Genomic DNA, 8,421 nt, shown 5'->3' on the forward strand with positions numbered 1-8,421 from the left:
ATTTTAGTTAATTAACTCTTTGTAAGAATTTTTATTATGACTCTCTCTTCATTTGGATAAAAATTCTTCTTATATATTTCCTTTTTTCTCATCTGAATTTTTAAGAAATACAATAGATTTATTATCTACTTGTTGATTCTTCAGTTTCCTGTATGTTCTTGAATTTTCTCCTTGGTATGGCAACTTTTTGGTATTTTGTTTATTTCGTTTTCCTTTTTAATATCCAAAACAGACAGTTTATTCTTTCTGTCATATAACTCATCAATATATCCTTTCCTTCTGCTTCAAACTGCATTTCATTCGTTAAAGATGCATTTCCATCCTAAATTTCTACACTGTCGTAATAGTTTACCCTTGCTACTTTCCACTTCTCCTAAATTTCCCTCTGTACTCGTTATTCAAAATTTTCCTTCCTTTTGAATTCTTCTTGTTCTCTTTACGTCTGTATCGAATTCTCTTCTCAATTCTCAATTCACCTTTACAGACAATTTTACATTTATTAGTGCAACTTTAATTCTATACTTTTCTTCCAATAATTATTCCAAATTTTCTTCTATAACCCATGGTCCTTTAGTTGTTTTTGCTTGCTCAGGTAGTTAGTTCCTGTGTTTACTTTCCTTCAATTGATGTATTTTTCTTCGAAATGTCAAACAAGTCTTCTGTCCTTTCCCATCCTTAAACCTTCTGGTATTTATCTTGTTGCTTTCTACTTTCATATTTGACTACATTTTTCATTGGAACTCTATTCCAATCAGAACACGTCAATAATATACGTGTTATTATAATTTACATTTTATTGAACAGTTGCATTGCTTATTTTTCTTCTTTTGACAGTCGGGGTTCTGGCATAATGTTGGAATGGCACGTGATGGCAGGATTGGTAATTGAATAGGTAGTTACTGGATTGTTACAATAATTTCATAATAATATAAAATCGAAACCTAAGTACAATATGTATGGCTAAAGTATCAGAGGGTTAAGATGATAACAGTAGAACCTGAAATGATAAAGAAAAAAAAAAAAAAACTTCTCATTTCCTCTCTTATAAACAAATATTCTTACATTAAAAAGAACAAGAAGAAATATATATACAGGGTGTCTCACATAACTTTGCGACCTGAAATATTTCCCAAATGTCAAAAATATGACAAATCTATTTACGTAAGAATGTACCAATGTCAAAGGCCTATAAAATTCTGTAAACGACAAGTGCCTCCAGGGGTCCCGTCATAGGGTCCCAGGGGCCAACTTGAAAAATTCAAATGGAAACCTCCTATTTTTATTGCAGGTTCTGATTTTACGATGAAAACTAAGCAACTTTTACTTAAAGTAATTTTCATTATTGTAATAGATGACGCTGTAATCGCAAAATGGTTTCACCCATAATGGTAATGGTGAAACCCATAATGGTTTCACTTATTGTTTACAGAAGTTTTTTGGCCCCTGGCATGGGTACATTTCCCTAACTACATTTTGTCAAATTTTTTGTCATTTGGGAAATTGTCAATTTTTTTTGTCATTTGAGGTCGCAAAGTTAGGTGAGACACCCTGTATATATATGTATAAATATATATATATACTGATAATAGTATTCCAATAATAATGTTTGTTTGCTGACCGACTCTTGGAGAAAAAATACTTTTTATTGTCTTTGAAAGATTATTGGTCTCCATTAATAGGCATAATCATTTGCAGTAATTAACTTGCAAGAGACGGTTATGGCCTATAGGGTAATCTAATGTAGGATTTAGGATTTTAGATTTAGATTTCTGGGCTTTCGGCATTTACGCCATTTAACCCGTCATGGATGAGGGATGATGCCCCTCGGCGAGCACACTATCTGGGGAAGGAAAGAAAGAAAGGATTGGGGAAGGAAAGAAGCGGCCTGGGACCTATAAGTGAGATACCACTCCAACATTTGCCTGGTGTGAATGAAGAAAACCCAGGAAAACCTCATTCAGGATAGCTTGCCTAAAAAAGCATTTATACTTTTTCCAGCAAGTGCCCCCACCGGGAATCAAACCCGGAACCGCTCGCACCGAAGGCGAGAGCGTTAGCGACTACTCTAATGTTGTAACAAGAGTTGATTAGTGTATAAGAAAGAAAGAGTTCGTTCAATTATTAAAGAGATCTGAGGCTTATCGCAGCAGAAACAAACTTTTCCATTAGATTTTAACCTGTGAAAATTCAATGTACAATGTTATTAACCATCGTTCCAAGATCCTGCTTTACATTGTCCAGAAGTCTTCACCTTCACCCAGCTAATAGTCTTTTCTCCTAGACTATTTGAATGGGACTTGGTGACTTAGTGCGTATTTCCCATACAAGCAACGTGTCATGCTTATCTTATACGTATTAACTTTACTATTTCCACGCGTATAATACTCGCTGGCCTGTAGTTGTTATGAAATAATAGCTTGTATAGCGTTTTAATTCACCTGAATATTTGCCTTGTCCGCTCCAAATATTTTTATTAATATCTTATTTTCGAAACTCCTCAGCTCCCGTTCTTCTATTCGTGTTAAGGATCAACTTCAACATTCATTCAAAATAATGGGCGAATTGAGATCTTCTTGATTTTAATGTCTTCGATATTTGTTAAGACAAATAAAATATTTTACAGTAGGATAAATTTTGGTATGTAAATAATAAGCAATACTTTTCTTAATTATAAACATTAAATCAATAATTGTTTGTTACTCCGGGTTGATAGCTAAAAAGAACAGCGGTGCTTTCTCAACATCAGTTGCGACCGAATTGACATACGAATTTAAAGTTTACACGATTGTGTCTGTTAGAAAAACTTCCCTCCTTGCTTTCCCCTTCTGCAGTGGCAAGTGGTGGGAGGTAGGGAAGTTTCCTATCAGGTTGCCTGAAAACGACTATAGGTCACTTAAAGTCATTAGTGATCTTAGATGATAAGTTCTTCGTTTTAATACTATCTAATTCTTGTGGTCTTTCTTTACCTTTCTTGTTTTACTCCCTTTATTTCACGTCACTCAAAATATATTTCATTTAACGTACATAACGTTATTATTTTCTTTCTGATTCATTAATTCTCCGATAGAAGTACTTTTCAGCTTCATATATGTTTACTCTTACATACAATTTTGGGAGACGAGTCCCCTCTGTTCCCTTGTCAGAGACAATATGTATAAATACTATTTGAACCTCGGTCGTATAGCTACTTACTCACAGTCTCAGAATAAAGTTGAGTTACAAGTTCAGATTTCGATTTTAGCTCACTATCCCTTAATTTTCTTAGATAATTTGAAGTATTGTAATTTACCTAAGAAATTCAGATTGCGTTGCATTTTCAAGTTATCTGCCCAACTTATCTTACGGCTATAAATGCATTCTCATAGTTCTGAATTTCAAAAGTCACGAATTGAGCCCTTTGTATATGAAATATTTAGAAATAAATAATAAATGAATAATGCTTTATTTTCAGACAGTACTCTTTGCATTGATAAAAATAAAATAAAATAAAAAACTATGTTCAAACCAATTGTATTCATGTGGCCTATATAAATTAATTATAATGGAAAATCACTGCATTAGTATATAGTTTTATATATCTTTTTGAGTCATTGCTTGCAAGGCTATCAAGCAAGCATTAGTATTGTATTATATCTTTCATTAGTTTCAGAAATCCGTTCTCATAAATTATTACTATTATTATTATTATTATTATTATTATTATTATTATTATTATTATTATTATTATTGCTGTACCTCTGTTTAAACCGGTTTCAGCTTAGTAATCTGACGATCGTCTCTGACGAGTGCAAATTATTTGAAGAGTTCTTCTCCAAAGAACTTCCTAACCATGTGACAGGTGTCTAGTATTAGTGATTTTTGTAGATTTGCGTTTGTCTGTTCCCGTTGTGTCACAGTACCTTAGGGACAATTGTTGTATTTGAAATAATGATTGGTCTTACTGTGACTTTTTGATATTTCCATAACTTTTTTAAAAATTTCTTTTGCCATTTCTTTATGTTTGCTTATTTTCGTACTGAATGTTGTACGTGTGTTATGAATCAACGGTACTGCTACATCTATGAGGGTTACTTCTTGGACCATTTTATTGATAATAGTGATGTCGGGTCTGTTTGCAGGTACCGTTACATCCGTTATGATTTCTCGATCCCACTAGAGTTTGTGGTTATTTATCGTTTTCAAGTATTGACTTGACTGGTATTAGTAGTATGGCTTGGTATCGGTGAGTAGTTCCATATTATGTGCCAAAAACTAGTGAATAGTTCTTGGAATATTGTTGTGGCTTTTTATGTATTCTGTGAGAGATATTATAGGGATTTATTGTTATTATTATTATTATTATTATTATTATTATTATTATTATTATTATTATTATTATTATTATTATTATTATTATTATTATTATTATTTAGAAATCACTGAGAGCTCCACACGAATGCTCTCTCTTCGCTACACCCTTTTTTACCCCGTAATGATAGTTCTGCTAAAATGATATCTAAGTTAGTGTACACAGCAAAAAATGAGGTGTTGAAACAACACAAAATGACTACCACTTTAGTGTGTTACTTATGTGTCAATTCAACACCGAGTATATCGCCTTCAGAGCATATCAGAAATACCTCGTTACTGGCTGTGATTGTTTGCATTTTTTTTTTTTTTTATTGTTTGGTATAAGCAAAAGCTTTGCGAAATATATTTGGCGCTTATGCCAAGGAACGAATAATGTTCTGTTTTTTCTGTATTTGGTCAGAATAATATTGTTGTAAACCTGTGAATCATCTGACAACAGTTACACAGATAGCAGTGATTTCATCTGATTTCTTTATATGTCATTCTTGCGTCTTAGTATGTATGAACAGAAGATGGCAGAACTGTTGCCTGTGTAACTGTTGTCAGACGATACACAGGTTTACATAATATTATTGTGACCGATTACAGAAAACATAGAACATTTTCCGTAACTTGGCATAAGTTCCAAATATATTTCGCAAAGTTTTGCTCAGATTAAACGATAAATACCAACGCAAATTCTCTTAGGTATTAACGAGTTATTTTTGATATGCTCGAAGGCGATGTGCTTGGTCTGAATTAACACACAAGTAACACGCTAAAGTAGTAGTCATTTTGTGTTGTTTCAACACCTGATTTTTTACAGTGTACATATAGTGTCTTGATGAAATAAAAAGAGACGAAATTTGTAGTTTTGCGTCTCCTGGTTATCTCTTCTAAATTAAAGAGAATGAGTGATTAATGGAAATGAATTGATGGAATGAAAATTAGAAAGTACTTCGTGAAAATCCGCAGATTCGATTTATTCACTACCAATTCCCGTGGCCTCGAATCGATCCAAGGACCTTTCACAACATAGGTGTGGGATCTACCGTTAATTCAACACGCCTCAAAACATACTCGTGTGTGTGTCTTTTTTTTTCTGCACATGTCTGTGGGAATACGAAATACAAAGAAAATAACACAATTGAAAACAAAAACTTTAGATAGGGATGCGGAAACATTTGTATCATTATAATTTGAACATAATGCTGTCGTTAATGTTTTAAGACTTCTTTTAAACATTTATTCTAATGGCTAAATGAAATCAATATATAATAGCGCTTAAATATACAAAGGGATCGATTTTAAATCTTTTCACAGCAACACAATACATAGTTATCTACATTATTGTTAATAAAATTTAAAAACTCCCATAACCTTCATTTATTCCATACATGAAAACAAAGAAATTTCGTGTTATGTGTAATACATAACACTCACGTATAAATACATTTCTACTGATTAGCGTACTTAAACAATAACATAAAACAGAATGCTATAAATTTACATTCTTCTCATACCTTACGTAACTTTCTTTCGGGTGGAAAAATAATGTACTGTTATTTTTGGCGTCCAGAAATTCCGCAACGTTGCCGGTGGAAGACTTCAATTCATGTTCTGAAGTATCTCGATCTAGGTAAGTGTTTACATTAGATTTCTATAGTATAAAAGAATGAGGTCTTAAGTAAAGATTGAATAAAAATACATATAGTATCTTTTTTTCTTTTTTTTTTTTAATTGAAGCAAATGTAAACCAGCTTCTATCACACGAGTCAACCGGCAATGATTGACTATTTGACCAGTGGCGAACTGGAATGTAAAGGGTCAAGATGGAATTAACTATCGGGTCCTATCTATATTATAGAAATGAGAAACACATTATCTCTTCATCATAATGAGAAAATAGATGAACCGCTTCAAATGACTTTTTAATATAGCTAATACTTACTTTGTACTGGGATTTTATCATGTTTTCTTTTGTTAAAATGGAAATCTTTAAGTTTTACTTCCCACGTTATGCCAGCTAGGCTAAAGGAGGCGGTGATCATGAGAAATGAATGAAATGGTGGAATGAAGAAAGTGGGAGGAAACAGGAGAACCCCGAGAAAACCCATCCATACGATGTTTGTCCACCACAAAGTTCACTTGGCGCGAGCTGGGATCGAACCAGGGACTCCATGCACCGGACAGAGGGAAGTTCAAAATTTATGTCAAAAACTTAATTTCTTATGAACTCCTCAAGTTAGGGACACGAAACCTGGTACATGAATTCCTTGTTAAAAATAAGCAGATATTAGTCCCAACGTTCTAAAAATTACAGTTTTAAGGAGGAAGAGAACAATTTCTATGCACCTTTGTCTTAACATTCAAATTAGTATTGTCTCTCTTGTCATCGCAGTAAGACAGACCAGCCGTTTGAAATGAATTCCTAAACATAGCACTGTCGTTGGGCCGTTTTTTTAAAAAATCTTTTTCTTTAAAATGAGTATCCTAAGGTATTGGGAGTTAGTTTTAAAATTATAGTTTCTCACGAGCCCCTCATATTGGCGATGTATTCTGGTAATAAGCTTCTCGTTAAAAGACGTGGATACTTGCTGCAGGACTTTTTCTTAGGAAATTTCACCGTTAACAGAGGAAGGGGGCAATTTCAATATATTTTCTCAATATATAAAGTGACATCGAGTGAGAGTTTGGCTCATTATCACCGGAATACGAGTGAATACTTTGACATGAATTTTTGAACATGATATTTTGCTTAGAATTGCGTTTTTATCATCTTACTTCCTTTAAAATGGGTATCCCCAAGATTGTAGACCTTGATCAAAAATTACATCAACAATACTGTGGAATATTTCAGTAGCCCATGAAGTTAGGGAGATGAAATGTGGTATATAAATTCCTCCACCAACAGTTTCAGGATTTGTGAGCAGCGCATACGATAAGGAAAGCAGCGCCTCCTATATCTATACAGGTTGAAAATCGACCACGTAGTTTCACACCATCTTTTATACAGGGTATCGAAATGAAATCTCCCTGATAACAAATATTAATTGCATGTTAACTATTAGTGCCAGAGAGTAACGGTTTGCGGCATCTTGAAGAGCAAATCAAACAGTTTTATTTGTCTATATATGCACTTCTGTATGGACCCCGTTAGTAGCTCTCAGAATGTCCAGTCGATATTCAGTCTCCCGCCATGTGTTACATAGCATGTCCGGTGTGATCGAATTGATGGCTTCTTCAATTTTGTGACAAAGAGCACGAATATCACGTACAGGTGTGGAATGGACTCTATCTTTGACATAGCCCAATAGGAAAAAATCCATAGTTGTTATATTGGGAGATCGCGGTGGCCAAGGAGTGGGTCCATCGCGTCCAATCCATCGCTGTGGAAACGTTCGGTCTAAAGCTCTACGAATATCTAAATACCTGCGCGGTGGTGCACCATCCTGTTGGAATATCACGTTTGGTTGCAAAGGGAGTGGCTGTGGAAAAGCAAAGTGCTTAAGCATGTCCAGATAAACGGGACAAGTTATTGTGTGCTAAAAGAAGAAAAATGGTCAAATAATTCTGTCGCGTCCCAAAGCACACCACACATTCACTTTCTTGCTATCTCTGACATATTCACGAACAATTCACTTTTTAAATAATACTTGTATTTATTTTGTACTGTTTATTACAAAATTATTTATTTTGTACAGTTTATTAGAAAATAAATACAAATATTATTTAAAAAGTAGTTAACAAGTAACCAAGACAACATGATATGTCATCAATTACTGTTGAGTTTATTTGTTTAGTCGCTGCCTTAACCTGACTTTTGGGTAATTCATATTCTGGCCACATTGTAATTTCTATGAATGACAACACTGAAAATTCTTCCGATTCATATTTTCGAGTGTAGAATAGCATTATCTATTATTGTGGTAAGTTACATTTCATTATCTCTTTTTCCCTTACGAAAAACGGGCAAAAGAAAAATAGTTAGCTTTTGTATCACGAATCATGGAGGTTTCATGAGGACACTCTGTATATTACAATACCATTATCAACTCACATGATTAAAGTACAATTTATTACAAAAGCAAA

Source organism: Thermobia domestica, chromosome 8, assembly GCF_964235325.1.
Source record: "Thermobia domestica chromosome 8, izTheDome1.hap1.1, whole genome shotgun sequence".
In the NCBI taxonomy this organism is placed as follows: domain Eukaryota; kingdom Metazoa; phylum Arthropoda; class Insecta; order Zygentoma; family Lepismatidae; genus Thermobia; species Thermobia domestica.